The sequence below is a fragment of the Ovis aries genome, chromosome 1 (genome assembly GCF_016772045.2).
Source record: "Ovis aries strain OAR_USU_Benz2616 breed Rambouillet chromosome 1, ARS-UI_Ramb_v3.0, whole genome shotgun sequence".
Classification (NCBI taxonomy): domain Eukaryota; kingdom Metazoa; phylum Chordata; class Mammalia; order Artiodactyla; family Bovidae; genus Ovis; species Ovis aries.
This window is the reverse complement of record NC_056054.1, coordinates 199267427-199285798: the sequence shown is the minus strand read 5'-3', so window position 1 is coordinate 199285798 and position 18372 is coordinate 199267427. Positions and strand designations below refer to the sequence as shown.

Here is an 18372-nt window from a genome sequence, read left to right as displayed (position 1 = left end):
AGTTTATGCATATTGGTGTGAATAGAAGGATTTCCTTCTTTTTAAGCCTGCATAATGTTCCATTGTATAGTGTATCTCTGTGTGTGTATTTTTCCACATTTATTCCACTTATATATACATTTCTTTTTTCCTTATCCATTCATTTGTCATATATGGATTGTTTCCATATATGACCTATTGTGAATAGTGCTATAGTGGACATGGAAGAGCGCTGGCTCTTTGAGATCCTGATTTCAATTTACAGTCTTTTCTATACAACATCTCATTCAGTCATAGAGAAAGTGGTATAGACCTTAGGTGTCATCCAGCCTCTTTCTACATACAGAAGAAAACTGAAGCAGAAAGAACATGGATAACAACAGGATCACAAAGCAACTGTATTAGGATTTGGTTCAGCTGGAGTGACAGAAAGCAGTGATGCGAGAAGACAATGTCCATTTCTCTCTGTGGAGGGAAGTAGGAGCCCAGGACAGTGGTAGGCGAGGACCTGGTCTCCTGATGGGCTCCTTGCCCACACTCAGTTCGTGGCTTCTATTGGGGGACCCAGATGGGAGCTCCTGCATCTCAGTGCACTGAAGCTAGGCCACTTCCCTCTGAGGACACTTCCATTCCACCTTCAAGTCTTCAACCAAACTTACCTGCACGGAAAGCTGAAACATGTACTCTCTATTCTGAGCAGCTGTGTACCTAGCTAAAATTGGGAAGTTCTAAAGAAAGACGGGAAGAGCAGTTCTAGGACAATAACTATCAAGGCACACCACAAGCTAGGGACACTTTCAGGACTAGTATTCTGTTTCCTGACCCTAGAATTTCCTCATAGAGGTGCGATCTTTAATTAAAGCCAATAGACCACTTTGAAGATACAAATGCATCATTTTATGTGTCCATACATCATGCAGTATTCTCTTTTGCCTAAGATACTTTTGTTTATTTATTTTTATTTTTTTGACCATGGCAAGAAATAGGACCTTATTTTTAGAAAAAAGTCTAACTTATTCTATCATGTAAAATAAATAGAATCTTACAATAGTTTTATTATATCATTTTTTAGGAGTTATATCAGTTTCTTCTTAATTTTTAAGTTTTTTTAATTTTACAATATTGTATTGTACCAATACGATATTTTTGTTTATTAATCCTCCCTAGGTTTTGGAGCTAGGAGTCAGGCAGACCCGTGTTTAATTCCTGTGTGCCAGTTTATGAGTGCATATGGGTTAAAAATACAAACTTCAGTTTTTTCTTCTCTAAAATAGTGATACTTTTTTATTACTACTATTATTTTAAGAATTAAATGGGATAATATTCACAAGAAGAGCTAGCCCAGTGCCAAGTAAGGAATATGAGTCTAGGGCTGTGATGTTAGTTCCCATCTCCTTTCTCCTTCCTTTCTCGGGTTTCCTCTGAGACCACCTCAATTTCCTAGGAAGTCTTCACAAGGGATCTAAATCCGTAACAAAACTTCTCTCTGGATACTCACAATAGATTTGTTTAGATGCATTGTCAGTTCTTTTTTGCACTTTTCAGACAATCTTGAAAAGATCACAAAGATCTGGCAGTGTCATAGAACTTTTTAAAAATTATGGATGCCTCAGCCTCGGCCCCAGAGATAATGATGAAATAGGTCTGGGAGTGGCCTGGGAATCTTTAGTTTTTAAAGCTATCGATGTGAAATGTTAGTTGCTCAATCGTGTCTGACTCTTCGCAGTCCCGTGGACTGAGGCTCTCCAGGCTCCTCTGTCTGTGGAATTCTCCTGGCAAGAATACAGGAGTGGATTGCCATTCCCTTCTCCAGGGGATCTTTCCAACTCAGGGAGGAGTCTGTGCTATTGTTTTGTAGACAAATCAATATGGTAGTAGATTGGACTAGAGAGAAATGGGGAGACTGAGAGGCCAGTTAGTGGTTACCTAGATGAGAAATGATGGAATAATGAGGTAAAAAAAGAGAGAGAGAGAGAATAATGGATGGAATTTAAATATTTAGTGGGAAAAGTAATAGAACTTGGTGCTCGATGGGATGTAGCAATAAGAACATGTATACTGATTTTGCTGTCGAATATCTTTTAATAGTAGCAAAACTGTAGCTCTTGAAATTTATCTAACTTGAACTTACTGGTTTGAAGTAAAGGTTGAGAAGAAAATATGTAAAACATGATCATTAATACTATTAAAATTTTTTGTTATCTAGAACAATAACCGAAATCCAACAAGAGAAAATATAAGAGGGACAAAAGCCAAATCTTATTCTTGGCTTTAAAAATTGACTCTGCAAGTACATATGAGAATCATTTAATTTGACAGATGTAAAAAAAAAAAAAGACTTATAAGGGAGACAATTTGACCCAAGATCAATAATAATAAATAGGACCATAGCAAAGTAAATGCACTCTTTGGCAGCACTTATATAAAAAGGAGTGTGCAGAAGAGGGGAGACAGTAGTTCCCAGTGGTGTGTTCATTCCTGAGCTCTACACATTGAAGGGAACTTGTGCAGAGGAGGGTGGTCAGGAGGGTAAGATGACAGAAATCATGTCCCATAAGTAACTGTTGAAGGAATCCAGGTGTTTATCACAATAAAGAGAAAAATAAGGGGAAGGACAACTTGTTCAGTACTCTAGGGCTGTTACATAGAAAAGGCAACAGACTTGTCCTAAGAGGACAGAAGTAGGATTAATGAGGTAGCAGGTATTTAAATTGAAATAGTAAAGAATATTCTGACAATCATACCTCCTGGTAGAATGGACACCTTCTAAGACAGTCTGCTGTGACCGGACATGACACAAGCAATCCCAGGGGCTGGACAAAGGTTGATTGACTGAGGATGTTACAGAGGGAATTGATGGATCAGATTGACTGGGACAGATGGTCCCTAAGGTCATTCTCACTCTAATATTACTCCATGTTGTATGTGAAGTTCTAGTCCCTTAATTTTTTTGATAGTACAATTAAATAGATAATTTGTCTTGTATTGATGCCAGCACTAAGAGAAAGCTGCTGTCTTTTCAAATATAGAGATGTTAAGAATAGTACTAGAAGCTTTTGAAGAAAAAGAATTCTATACATATATTCCTGTACCAATTTATTCTTAGGCTATCACTGGGAATAACAATAGTTTGCCAAATTTGAAAAACATATTATACCCTGTATGAAAGAGGGTTTATTTTGCTTTCATTTGATTTGAGCATTATTGTTACTTAGAATGCCCTAGCTGAATAAACCTAACTGGCCTCATAAAGTTATAGGACATTAATTTATGTGGCCATGGTCTGAAAGTTAATATTCAATTCATTCAAGTACTCATTCAATAAACAGTCTTTTCCATATTTCATTCACCCACTTTAACACTAGAAACATAGCTTTAACTGTTGTATTTGAAGAACTCATAATCAAATATGGAATCTGTGCTTATGCTTCAGTTACTGTGACTACACACCTAACCACTCCAAAACTTCTTGCTAAAAAGAACAATCATCATTTATTATCTCTTACAGTTTAGTGGATCAAGCATTTGATAACCCCTCAACTAAGCGATTCTGGCTAGGAGTCCCTCACAAGATTCCTGGGTTTGAGTTCTTCCACAAACTTCCTCACCTGTATATCTGGTACCCAGCCTTGGAATACTTGAATAGCTGTTCTGGAACAACTGGGATTCTTCAGGCGTTCCCTCGATCTATGTATAATCTCTTCAGACAACTTAGGGCTTCGAAAGTATGTGTCTCAAAAGAAAGCCATATCTTATTTTATGAGTAGCACTGGGTGTCATACAGCATCATTTCTACCACATTCCATTGTCCAGGAAGTTACAAGTGTCCTCCCAGGCATCCTTGTTCCCCCGATGAACTGTTAGAACCACGTTAGAAGAAGAGTATATGGGATGTGATATGTGTTGATGTCTTCACCTTTGGAAGGCATGCTTTGTCATAGCATTTCCCATAGCACATAAACAGATCACACTCTACAGAGAGCCCCTGCTATAATGAAAATATGAACAATACTGTTAAAGAACAGAAGTATGGGAAGATGATCAATAAAGCAGGGCACAGTCATATGCCCTGGGCCCTAAAAGGTGAGCCATCACATTGGCTAAGAAATGTTACAGGCAGAAGCAACAATGGATGTAAAAAGCATGCAAGAGCAAGACATGTGAAGTGTTAAACAGTTTGGATTGACAGGATCAGGACTCTGTTGGGGGAATGGTAGGGTACTTGCCAGAAAGGGGAGGAAAGACAATATCCTTGAGTGTTGAATTAAAAAGTTTGGCACTGGGGAGCAGTGACTGGCTTTAGAGCACAAGCTTATTGAATGATGCTCTTGTGTGATGTCTTCCATCCACATTCTTTCCTGCCTTTGATAGTAAACATATCATCTCTGTTAAAGTTTGCTTCCTAGATTAAACTGAACACAGACTCTAAACCATCAAATCATTTTAGATTTTTTTTCCCACCACAAACAGCTCTAGGATGGCATGCATTTGAACAAACTCAAAGTGATTTCACTCTTCTAATTTTCAGAGCTTTTGGCTAGATGCAGAGTGAGAAATTCATACCTTTTTCAAGTAGCGTGGGTTCTTTTTTTCTCCAATTCCTCTCATCCATCTGGTTCTCTGGAGGTCTTGGAATCCAGGAAAGTGTTAGTTCACTGTGCTGAAATCCAAAAAAGACTGCTAAACTGTGAAGAAAAAATTTGCATTCCAGAGACACTGAAAGAGTTAGTCCACCACCGTTTTGCAGCAGCAAAAACATCTGTATTCTCTGTCCTTTTTGTCTTTCACCATACACAATGGAAAACCCTGTACTCATTATTTCTGCCACCCTTGCCTACTTAATGTAAACCACTTTTGGCACAGTGGGGGTGGAAAGAGGAACCAAAATGTGGAATTATTTCTACTGTCAGAAAATATTTCAGCCAAGATCCAGTTGAAGGGAAGCACATCACTTCACCGGCTCCCCTTTGTACTCTTCAGGTCATATTCTTGTCCACGGGTGCCAGAGCCCAGTGTTAGAGTCACACACATCCACAGTGCTCTACTCAGAGGGACACTGCACGTTCACAGTCATGATCTTGGCATGTCATCATGGCCTTTCTAAGCTTCCGTGCTGTCTTTTGTCTTCCACTGGCAGAAGTACAATTAGAAGGGCTTGTTTTCAACAGAAGCCAAATCATTGCCAAATCTATTCAACAGATCTCTAGAGAAATGAAGTTAGCTCATGGCCCTCTGGCTGTTCCCTTTGCCACTCCCAAGAGTTAAAGGCTTAAAGTTTTCTTTCTTTTGAAAGAGGAGCAATTTTGGTTCAAACAAGTTTTTCTGTCATCCCCAGAAGTACAAGGAGAAACCTTCTGTGACCCTGCTTGTTTGGCTCCGACCACTTGTGGCTTGTTATAATTTAGGAAGTAATTGCAATTCATGAAGCCAGGTAGAAAATAAACATCTTGGCAGAGCTGAGTTTTAGGCAGCTCTGGAGGGAACTGACACGTGAGCAGAATGGTATTGGGAACATTTCTAGTCTCTGCTTGCAGTTCTTGATTCTAATGGATGATTCACAGTGGATTTAATTCTGATCTGAAATGCACAGGCGGGAGTCATGGCTGTGTATACTTTGAGCTAAAAACATCATCACTGAAAACCTAGTTTTAGTTTACCCCTGGATGGGTCAGTTACCATGGAAGACAGATACTATAGTAAAGAGAGTGTTGTCCTACCTACCATATTGTGTAATTAACTTCATATCATTTATATTCTTGGAGAAATTTGTAGCACTGGTTTTTCTGAGTGATATGCTCTTGCTGAGATAGAACCAAGGAACCCAAGAGTTGGAAGAGACCTTAGATGCTAGGTAGTTGAATGTCAGTTACTTTTTTTTCATTCAACAAATACTTAAGTGTCTGTTATGTGTTAAGCACTGCTCCAAAGGCTGTGAATGCAGCTGTGTATCAAACAGACTGGTGGGGAGATAAACACTATGTCAGCAACTGAATGCAGGAGGTGATACCAGGTAGAGATAAGGAGTATGAAGAAAGTAGCAGGATCGTGAACTAGAGTCTGGCTTTGGAAAGGGGGCTGCTTATATACGGTGGTGATGGAAGGCCATCTGAGGATCATGGTAGAATTTCAAGTCTGGCTATGAGAATAAGTGTTATTGGATGACTCTGGAATATTCATTCCCAATCACTAATTTACTGATTTAATAAAATATTTATGTTTCTTCTATGTGCCAGTCATTTTTCAGTGAACTGGGAATAAAACAGTGGACAAGACAAGGAGCCCTGCCTTATTAAAACTTTTGCTCAGCCCTCTAAACAATCACAGAATTTTAAGGGACCAAGAATTCTATTAACTTAAGTTTCTTACTTTATGGGGCTTCCCTGGTGGCTCAGACAGTGATGAATCCTCCTGCAAGTTCAGGAGACCTGTGTTCCATCTCTGGGTCAGGAAGATCCCCTGGAGAAGGGAGTTGCTACCCACTCCAGTACTATTGCCGGGAGAATCCCATGGACAGAGGAGTCTGGCAGGCTACAGTCCGTGGGATGCAAAGAGTCAGATGTGGCTGAGTGACTTTCACCTTCTCTTATTGTATGGGTGAAGGAGTTTAGGCCCAGAGAAACAAATGCTTTGCACGTGCGTCCTGCCAGTGGCTCAGCTTTGTGGGACTAGAGCACACCCTTGGCTTTGAGTCTTTTCTCTTTGTTACTATACCATGCAGGGTTTCCATGAACATCTTTTTAACAATTCCAGTTTCAAATAATGCTGGCCTTAGCATTGGGACCCAAAGATAGCTATTTCCCCATCAGGGCCTCGTGTCTACTCTAAATTGAAGATCATAGGATTGATAATGGAGAAGGCAATGGCACCCCACTCCAGTCCTCTTGCCTGGAAAATACCATGGACGGAGGAGCCTGGCAGGCTGCAGTCCATGGGGTCGCTAAGAGTCAGACACCACAGCGACTTCACTTTCACTTTTCACTTTCATGCATTGGAGAAGGCAATGGCACCCCACTCCAGTACTCTTGCCAGGAGAATCCCAAGGACAGGGGAGCCTGTGGGCTGCCATCTATGCGGTCGCACAGAGCTGGACACGACTGAAGCGATGCAGCAATAGCAACAGCAGCAGGATTGAGAATGGTTAAGTGGGTACCTCACAGGCACAAGTATCAAGGGCTTTGTTGGGGACCCTAACAGGTATATCTGTGATAAGACACATGTTCCATGAAGTTTCTTTGTATACCCTAAATACCAGATAATTGGTCCATCGTTTATTAGGTGTTCCAGGTATATTAAAATATAGTAATAAAAATATTTGTTGAAAAAAAACAAGAATGAGAGGAAAAAACATATTGCATTTTCTCAAACTCAGTATACCAGTATGCATAGGATTGTGGATGTCTGTGTATGCAGACCATATTTTCTTCTCTTCAATAATAAGAGTAATATATATTAGCCTCTCAGCTGACTAAAAAGAACTAATAATTAGAGTCTATCCTCATGTGGAATAGTAATTTTGCCCAGAAAAAAGAACTTTATAACAATATTTTTACATCTGTTTACATTCTTTAAAGTGCATCTTACATTTCTTATCTCACTTAATTATCACAATTCTGAGAGGTAGACAGGACAAGTAATTATATCTCATTCTATAGATGAGAAAATTGATACTCAAATTATGGAATTTTGTCCAAGATACTATGAAATTCTAGCTATTCTGGGAAGCATCTGCCTCAGTAAAACTGGTCTGAGTGTCTATTAATAACCTCTGTTTACAAGTTGCAAATGCCAGGCTTTATAAAAGCTGGACCCAAGACGCTGTGTCTCCCCAGGTGGCTCAGTGATAAAGAATCCACCTGCCAACACAGGAGACACAGAGACACAGGTTCAATCCCTGGGTTAGGAAGATTCCCTGGAGGAGGAAATAGCAACTCACTCCTGTATTTTTGCCTGGAAAAATCCCATGGACAGGGAAGCCTAGCAGGCTACAGCCCATGGGGTCACAAAGAGCTGGACACAACTGAGCATGAATGCATAGGCAAGACATCATGCCATGTTGCTGAGTTTAGGATTAGCTCCTCTGAGTTATTATCTGGAGAACGTTTTGTTCTCCAATCTTGTTTTGACAGTTGCAATAGACTCACCCTAATGATTTTCCATTGGTAATGTAAATAATCATCAATAACTAATCAGCAAGAGTTGCATATTCTTATTGTTAACAAGGGCCAGAATACCGAAGAGAGGGTTTGGTGCTCCAAAAATCACCTATTGTAGGGTTTGGAAAGAATACTGTATAGAAACCAAGGCAATTGGGTCCTGACCTTAGCTCTTTAACTAGTTTTCATTAGGCAACCAACTTCCCTGCATGCAGTGTCCTAGTAAATAAGGGGAGCAAGTTGGACAAGATGATTTTAATAAGTTTTTCAGGCTCAAGCAAACTGTATTTGTGAAAGGCTATAGCATATCAGTTTGCTAAAGACTGATATTTGCATTCAATGTAATTGCCTTTATATGGAACTACATATTAATAACAAGATATAGGAAAAATCTATTAACTGGAGGACAGGGTAAAGTAGCAGAATAAACAACTTTGTCTTTGGACTTTAAAGATAGAGGTTCAAATCTGACCACGTTTATAGTTATGTGATATATAACAGGGAAAAGAATTCTACCATTCTGCTGACTCTGATAGATTATTGCAGAGATCAAATGAGGCCCTGGTTGTGTAGTTACTAAACATTAAAAACTCTACCAAAGCAAGATGTCAGTTTTTATTTTGAGAGTATAAAATGATACAAATTACTTTTATGAAGAACTAAGGTATTTCCGGGTTTGCGATATAAAAATTGTACCTAAAAGTGAAAATAGCTCTTCCACAAAATTCTCGTGGACATAGCAAGGAATCTTAGAAATCCAAGAGCCTATTTTATATTATTATGTTATCCAGTTGTCCTAGAGTATCATACACAGAATTCCTTCAATAATCCATTTGTTTTAGTAAAGATATAAAATATGAGATTGATGGTGATGCAAAAATTAGAAATGTAGTACTTATAATAGTTTAATTAAATGATCAAAGGTCAGATTAATTAAATGTACGTTCTAGTCCCCTAAAATTGATAAGAATTAAACAAAACTAGCATTTATTATACAACCAGGCTCTGTGTCTTATTTTCATATATATGACCTCATTTAGTTCTCACAGAACTAGAGTGTAAATGTTTTCAATCTTGTATAGTAGATGAGGAAACAGAAGGCCAGAGTGGTCAAGAAAATTGCATAGAAAATTCAAGAGATGCAGGTTTCTTGAACCTACCAATAATTCTCTTACCCCATATAGCAGACTCTTCTCTGATTCCAGAGTTAACAAGTCCCAACAGATTGTACCTTGATGATGTTGTAAAGACAATTCTATCATCTATCTGACTTAGCTTAGAAGGAAAGGAATTCCACTCTTTCCTCCTCTCACAATACTCTCAATGGAGTTCTGTGATCTTTTAATTATGCTCCTGGCATAAACGACTAAGATGCTCATGAGTCCCAGCTCCCCCATCTTATTTCTCAAGGGTTAGGAAACGTTCAAGATAAGTGTTTTTGTTTTGAAAGAACCTTGTTCCATAAAGGCTATACTTTTTAAGGTAAAATAGTACCTCTCTGGGCCTGAAGGTAGAGACAAGCTAAATGCCCTTTAATGGAGTGTCTTTTTTTAATTCACTAAAGCTCAGATTATAATCCTAACCCCAGTGCTTCAGAATAAACACCAGGGCATTTATTTACTTTGTGAGGAATGTGATTTGTGGCTTATGGTAAAATTGAATAAAATGATCTAATTGTCTGTTTTTGTTCTTTCTGTTGGCTTTTTCCCTTGTGGTTTTAAGACACGTTTCTTAGTTTTAAACTCAATTTATTTAGTCCAAATAAAAACAGAAAATCTTATAAAAATTGTTTCCTCTAAATGCTGTTATAGTAGTCACATGTTTTGTTTGCAGTAGTTTAACACATAGACACTCATCTCTAGCAATGTCAAGTTCCCTTTACCAGTGCTGTCCAATGTGCTCATTTTGTTACAATACTCTTCTTGTGGAATGAATTTTGTCTCAGAGTAGGCATATCTGGGATTTACATAATGAAGACTTTTGTTTTAGCACAACATTAGTTCCAAAAACTGTTATGATGTGTTTTTTTTCCAAGAGCTACTCAAGTCCCGCCCACAATAGATTCCCAGAACCATACATCACCACCCATTGCCTGCTCCCTCACCATTCATAAGCAATTACTCTCTTCTGTGCTCCCATCACATATTACTCATTCCTTGGTAATAGCAATTTGTTGTGCCCTTTACCTCCAGTCAGTTATTTATAGAAGTGTCTCCCTCGCCCCCCACAGTGGGAGCTTCTGAGGGTAGGGATGGTCTCTTTGTCTGTTCTCTCTTCAACTGTACCTGCCAGGATGTTGAATGTTTTGTCCTCCTCTTGAGGCTTTCTGTAATGCTAAATTAAGGGGACAGACAACTCTGCTCATCAGAAAAACATGTGAAAAGTTTCTTTAAAAGGGATTTATAAGAAAGTGCATGTTATGTAGGCATGGGATGCAAAGAGTTATGCTCAAAAAGATGAACCAAAATGACAAAAATAAGAATGCTGAAGTTCTTAAACTGAATTTTCAGTGACATGTTTCATAGCTGTCATTTTGTGTGTGGAGGTAATGACATCAAAAGAAAATACATCTTGAGGTATTGATGCCGTCTGCTAAATTGACTCAAAATTTTTCCTGTTTTGAAAAAATTAGAATTCTCGTCTATCGAGTAGGAATTTTTATTCTAATTGAAAAATCACAGTCATAGGGTAACTTGTTATTTTCAGTCTTTTTGAAACACATATTAGATATAAACACAATAGAGATTTAGGTTAAGATACAGATATAGGTGAAGGACGCTTGGAAAATGCAAGAGAACTTTTGATGGGTAATGCATGCCTTCCTGGGAGGCAGAGCTGTTCGATGGTTATATACTGTGGGCTTATTTGAAAAACTAACGAGATAAGATGATGTCTTCATCTGTGAAGGAAACCGAAAAGTACTGTCATTATTTGGGAAGCCTCGATTACCAGAATCAAGAACACGTCTTTATTCCCAAATTAAGGTAGATAATACAATTATTTGAATGTAAATAATGTCAGTGGCCTTTCAGTGAAGCTTGCTGAGTCATAGCCATGTTCTCTTCTTACTGTACCACATTGCTATTCTGTTGGGAATACCTACACTTAGGTAATGCTTTCCAGTCTTTTTTACATCATGATTCATGTGAAAAGTGATGGCCTTCATTGAGCACACTGGAGTGAGTAGATGAGGCTTCTCCTGGCCCAAGGTAACTACCGTTCAGGGACTATAGAACCTCTGGCCCCTTCTGACCCTTCCAAACATGGGACACCTGGGCCCCATTAGAGGCACTGTGGATTAGCCTGCCAGTTGAGAAGCTTTGGACTAGAGAGTTGTTTTGCATGACTAGATTGTATTTCATTTTATGTCAAGTATCAAGAGTTTGGTTATTCATGATGAAACTAATATTTATGGAGCATCAGTTTTAGGCAAGGATACTGTTGTAGATGCTAGGGATCCAGCAATGAGTTTTCTGGCTTACCCTGTGGGAGCCAATGAAATTGACAGTAGACGAACTGTCTTAAGATCTCAACGTGTTTCCTCTCTGTTTTATACGCATGTAGCTTGCGGGTCACCTGCCTTTCATTTGCAATGTGGAGTATGTCAACTGAAATATGGAATAGGTATGCTGTGATGTAGCAGTGGGGCTACCCACTGGATGGAGAATTAGACGTATCCTCTAATTACATATCTTCCACTTGTTGTTTTCCCTTGCTGCCCTTTAGTCTTCTGAATCTGGTAGTTGGGACCAGATGGATGGGTTTTAATCTGTACTGCATATACCACACCCCTCCCCCCCAACAGGCTTCATCCTCTCCTCTCTCCATCCAGAAGTGATTTTGAACTCTTTCGGATGTGCTTCCTTGATAAATTGCTTCCCTGAACAAAGGATTGGGGAAGAGAGGACAAGTAAGGGCAGTTGAAAACTCCAGGACCACAATAATCTCTAAAGACTTTTAAAAGTCTCATATTTTCTAGTTCTCCTCATTTCTTTCTTTTTATTCTTAGCTCAGCAAGACCAAAACTGTATCTAGAACATGAGATGTCACCCTTCTCTTTCCAAGAGTCTTTTCTGTTCCAGTATTGCTTTAGTACCTAAAAAGAAAAAAACAATAAAGACTGAATATAAGATCACATTTTAATTTTATGAAATGAAAATTTTAACATTTCTAAATGGCAGTACTTTATAGTCTTCCAAATCTTCAAATACTTATGTCTCTTGATTTAATCTGCAACAGGGAACACACATACACCTAAGGAATATATAAATTATAGAAATATTCTTTTCTTCATCATTTTAACTAACAGTCAATGCTTGTGTTACCTGTATCCTTCATTTATATTCAGATGATACTTCCAGCTCTTATGCCTGTGAATTAGAGAAGTTATTTATACATTATCCAAGGATAGAAAAGATACAACCAGATTGTCTCTCTCATTTAAAAACAGTTGCATTTGGGAGTTTTGTGTACAATATTTGTTGACAGTTTTATTTTTATTTTCACTTTTTGCTTTTAATCACAATTGTATTGCCATCACTTCAAAAAAGTTTATAAGCTATGCCTTTTAGCAGTTAAATAATTTCTTTTTTTTTTCTGCTACTCTAACATCTTCTCTCATTAATGATACTTTCATTTGAGTAACTGCTTAAAATATTTTCAAAAATTCCTTAAAAATCTTCAAATAAGCCTAGGGTTTATTTTTTGGTTCTGCTGGTCTTCATTGCTGTGCGGGCTTTTCTCTAGTTGGGGAGACCTGGAGCTACTCTCTAGCTGTCTTGCTTGGGCTTTTCATTGTGGCGGCTTCTCTTGTTTCATAGCATGGGCTCTAGAGCACAGGCCCATTAGTTGTGGCTCACGGGTTTGTTGCTCCAAGGCATGTAGGATCTTCTCAGGTCAGGGGTCGGACCCATGTCTCCTGCATTGACGGGCAAATTCTTTGCTACTGAGCCACCTGGGAAGCTTTCTTTTACACCTCGTTCCCTCTTGCCTAATGTGTATCATGGACCATGCAGGCCCTGGGCAAAGATGTTTACTGTTATGGATACTGTAGTGCACTGCCCAGAACCCCTGTTTAACCTGAAGTGAAGGGAACACCCTCATCCCAACATCATTCTTCCTCCTTGCAAGCAGGCTGTATCCATTGGATGGCAGATATAAGGGTATAAACATCCTAACCCCTAACTTCAGGGAAAGATGAGTTTGCACAGTTATCCTAACTCCAGAGTTCTCCATGAAACTATCAGAAACCTTTATTATAACCGCATCATAGTTCAATTCCACCCTCTCTCCAGAGGCTGCCTGTTCTCTCCCACAGGTATGAGCTCAAAGACACTCTTCAATAACTTCTTTTGTGTAAATCTCTGTTTCAGAAACTGTTTCCTAGGAAACTCAACCTATGACTATGGCTCCCTACCAGGAGAGCAGGGTGGCCACTGTTTGGTCATGGAGGTTGACATGAACCTTTAAGTCAAGGACATTGTTATATTCAGTGTCATAGAAGAAGCATAATACAATCCAATAGGAGTAGAACTGACTTCTTCTTCTTGGAGTATAACAAAGGGAGGATTAGGAAAGGTTTTGCAGAAGAGGTAACACTGGAGCTTAACTTTGGAGAATGGGTAAGTATTCTCTAAACAAGGAAGAATGTTAGTAGTCTGGGCTTTTAAAAGAACACAGCTATTAAAGACGTGGCAGAGAGCTTAGTGTGGCAGCTAGCAGGTGGGGCCTATGGGAAAGAGCAGTAGAGATGTGTCCAAAGTCAGGTCATGAAGCCCTCTATTCATTTTTGAGGGCCTTAGGCTGTCAAACTTGGTGTCCCTACTCCACGGACAAGATGCAATTTGAGTAGATACTGAGACACCCATCTTCTCCTTGTTTGCTTGAAGATTTGTTATTTCTTTTTCTCTTTTATTAAATACAATTTTATTTATTCACCATTTCATTTTATGGGCTTCCCTAGCAGTTCAGATGATAATTGGCTGGCAATGCAGGAGACTCTAGGTTTGATCCCTGGGTTGGGAAGATCCCCTGAAAAAGAGAATGATTACCCACTCCAGTATTCTTGCATGGAAAATTCTATGGACAGAGGAGCCTGGTAGGCTACAGTCCATGAGATCACAAAGAGGTGGGCATGACTGACCAACAAACATTTCATTTTAATCTAATTTTAAAAATTTTCATATTTCTATAAAATGTGTGATGAACTATGGAATGAGGTTCGTGACACTGTACAGGAGACAGGGATCAAGATCATCCCCATGGAAAAGAAATGCAAAAAAGCAAAATGGCTGTCTGGGGAGGCCTTACAAATAGCTGTGAAAAGAAGAGAAGCGAAAAGCAAAGGAGGAACGGAAAGATAGAAGCATCTGAATGCAGAGTTCCAAAGACTAGCAAGAAGAGATAAGAAAGCTTTCTTCAGCGATCAATGCAAAGAAATAGAAGAAAACAACAGAATGGGAAAGACTAGAGATCTCTTCAAGAAAATTAGAGATACCAAGGGAACATTTCATGCAAAGATGGGCTCGATAAAGGACAGAAATGGTATGGACCTAACAGAAGCAGAAGATACTAAGAAGAGGTGGCAAGAATACATGGAAAAACTATACAAAAAAGATCTTCATGACCCAGATAATCGTGATGATGTGATCACTAATCTAGAGCCAGACATCTTGGAAAGTGAAGTCAAGTGGGCCTTAGAAAGCATCACTATGAACAAAGCTAGTGGAGGTGATGGAATTCCAGTTGAGCTATTTCAAATCCTGAAAGATGATGCTGTGAAAGTGCTGCACTCAGTATGCCAGCAAGTTTGGAAAACTCAGCAGTGGCCACAGGACTGGAAAAAGTCAATTTTCATTCCAATCCCAAAGAAAGGCAATGCCAAAGAATGCTCAAACTACCACACAATTGCACTCATCTCCCATGCTAGTAAAGTAATGCTCAAAATTCTCCAAGCCAGGCTTCAGCAATACGTGAACCGTGAACTCCCTGATGTTCAAGCTGGTTTTAGAAAAGGCAGGGGAACCAGAGATCAAATTGCCAACATCTGCTGGATCATGGAAAAAGCAAGAGAGTTCCAGAAAAACATCTATTTCTGCTTTATTGACTATGCCAAAGCCTTTGACTGTGTGGATCACAATAAACTGTGGAAAATTCTTCAAGAGATGGGAATACCAGACCACCTAACCTGCCTCTTGAGAAATCTGAATGCAGGTCAGGAAGCAACAGTTAGTACTGGACATGGAACAACAGACTGGTTCCAAATAGGAAAAGGGAGTACGTCAAGGCTGTATATTGTCACCCTGCTTATTTAACTTCTATGCAGAGTATATCATGAGAAACGCTGGACTGGAAGAAACACAAGCTGTAATCAAGATTGCCAGGAGAAATATCAATAACCTCAGATATGCAGATGACACCACTCTTATGGCAGAAAGTGAAGAGGAGCTAAAAGCCTCTTGATGAAAGTGAAAGAGGAGAGCGAAAAAGTTGGCTTAAAGCTCAACATTCAGAAAATGAAGGTCATGGCATCCGGTCCCATCACTTCATGGAAAATAGATGGGGAAACAGTAGAAACAGTGCCAGACTTTATTTTTTTGGCCTCCAAAATCACTGCAGATGGTGATTGCAGCCATGAAATTAAAAGACGCTTACTCCTTGGAAGAAAAGTTATGACCAACCTAGACAGCATATTCAAAAGCAGAGACATTAGTTTTCCGACTAAGGTTCATCTAGTCAAGGCTATGGTTTTTCCTGTGGTCATGTATGGATGTGAGAGTTGGACTGTGAAGAAGGCTGAGCTCTGAAGAATTGATGCTTTTGAACTGTGGTGTTGGAGAAGACTCTTGAGAGTCCCTTGGACTGCAAGGAGATCCAAGCAGTCCATTCTGAAGGAGATCAGCCCTGGGATTTCTTTGGAGGGAATGATGCTAAAGCTGAAACTCCAGTACTTTGGCCACCTCATGTGAAGAGTTGACTCATTGGAAAAGACTCTGATGCTGGGAGGGATTGGGGGCAGGAGGAGAAGGGGACGACAGAGGATGAGATGCCTGGATGACATACGAACTCGATGGACATGAGTCTGAGTGATCTCCGTGAGATGGTGATGGACAGGGAGGCCTGGCGTGCTGCGATTCATGGGGTCGCAAAGAGTCGGACAGAACTAAGCGACTGAACTGGACTGAACTGAACTGATAAAATGTGTATCTTTTAGTCTGACTTTAAAATAAACTTCTATAAGAAGACACAAAGATCTGTCATGCTTAAGATTCTACCTTTAGTAACTTCTGGAATTCCGAGTGGTAAGGTAAAGTAAAGGTTAGAGAGTCCGGGTTTCTGACACACGAACCCTTGTTTCAAGCCTCGGAGGAAGGGTCATTCAGTTGTTGTTAGTATATCTCTAGTAATGGAAATATTGACCGATGCCTGTATTGGTTAATACTGATATATCAGGGCATCTCTGGTGGCCCAGATGGTAAAGAATCTTCCTGCAATGAGAGAGGTCTGGATTTGATTTCTGGCTTGGAATGATCCCCTGGAGGAGGGCATGGCAACCCATTCCAGTATTCTTGCCTGGACAATCACCATGGACAGAGGAGCCTGGTGGGCTACAGTCCATGGAGTTGCCAAGAATCAGACATGACTGAATGACTCTACTGATATATCACAGACTAATAAAACTGCAGAGCTGAAATTAGTCACTGTTTTGCAGATGAGAAAACCAAGGTCTAGGGAGGAAAAATCATCTACCTAAGTTCATACAGTAGATGTTGACAAATCCAGAGGGACAATTCATCTTCTTCATCCAGCACTTTGTTTCTCTGTGACTATAGAATTAACTCATCAGATCCCTACCTGAATTATTGGGAGTCAGGAACCAGGTACCAGCCCATCCTCTACTCCTAATCATTTCCATGACTCAGGTTCCAGCCGTGTCAGTCTTCCGGGTCTGTTTTCTCACCTGTGAAATCAGAGGCCTGGACTAGAGGAACTCCTAGAGTCCTCCTCCCAGACATTTATACAGTCTATCCTTTCTCTAAGAGAAGATATGTCTAAAGGTCCTAATGGACCAGTTGGAGACTGAGAGATGAATACAGTAAAGGGAACTGGCTCAAGAAGATTCATATGTCCTCAACCATTCACTAATCCAAGCTTCTAGTCAGATACATTCTTGGAGCTTTTATTTTCTGATGTGGGGGCATTTTACTGCAGTCTCACTTTAGGAATATTTTACGCTTTCTTTTGTAGCAGAAATGTTCCAATTACCTGCCCTTTAAACTTGGGCCATAAAGTCTTTCCTTAGAAACTGACTCAACTTTATATGTTGCTGCTGGTTTTGAGTAAATGGGCTAAATCTTGCAGCCAAGCCTCAATGCAAACAAAAACGTTTTCTGGTCAAGCATTTTCTGGTTTGTTCAACTCCATTACAGGGTTGGCTTTAAAAAAGAAAAAGTTAAAACCCACAGAAGAGCAAAACACAAACCCTGGGAAGACAGTTTCCAGCCACATTAGCTCAGATCACCAGGGTAGAAAAGAACCAGGGCCTTCATTGTCCAGACCATCGTCATCTCCAGACTCTCATCTTATGTTCTTCTGCTATTTTAATTTTACCACTTCAAAATGGGGGGAAAATAGGTTAATAGTTTCCATGAGTTTAGACTGTGACCAGAGGCATACTAAGCAATTTCAGAATCTGCAGCAACCACAGCTTGGAGGAGAGAATGGAGGTGGATTTGCTGTCCTCTGGATTCCAGAGTTAGGGGACTCGGGCCAGCACTGTGATGCCAGAGTGGGATGTAAACAATATTCCTTCCTTCATTCTTTTTGCATATGTTCCCCCTAGGATTCTTTTTATTCCAGGTAGTATGCTGGATAAAAAAGTGAAAGTGTTAGTCTCTCAGTCATGCCTGGCTCTTTGCGATCCCATAGACTGTAGCCCACCAGGCTTCTCTGTCCATGGAATTCTCCAGGCAAAAATACTGGAGTGGGTTGCCATTTCCTTCTCCAGGGGATCTTCCCAACCCAGGGATTGAACCTGGGTCTCCTGCATTGCAGGCAGATTTTTTTTTTTTACCATCTGAGCCACCAGGGGAAAAGCATGGGACAAAGAAACATTCTTAAGACATAATCCCTGCCAGAATCACAGTATAGTATAGGAAATACCCATATGTGCAAATAATTGTAATGCAGTGAATATTGTAAGTGCTATAGGCAACATGAATTAAGTGCTTAGGAAAGGGAG

At 39.7% G+C, this 18372-nt stretch overlaps 1 protein-coding gene and 1 long non-coding RNA gene across 2 annotated transcripts in view; one reads left to right on the top strand and one right to left on the bottom strand.

Annotated features, from left to right (window-relative positions):
• LOC121816707 (uncharacterized) overlaps nt 1–16375 on the bottom strand; it is an 88321-nt gene extending 71946 nt beyond the window's left edge. The window contains exon 1 of the long non-coding RNA XR_006056391.2: nt 4543–16375. This is a non-coding gene — a long non-coding RNA (uncharacterized LOC121816707). The remainder of the gene's footprint in view (nt 1–4542) is intronic.
• The window catches only part of LPP (LIM domain containing preferred translocation partner in lipoma), a 750332-nt gene that overhangs the window by 704602 nt on the left and 27358 nt on the right, over nt 1–18372 (top strand). The gene's annotated exons all lie outside the window — the stretch shown is intronic.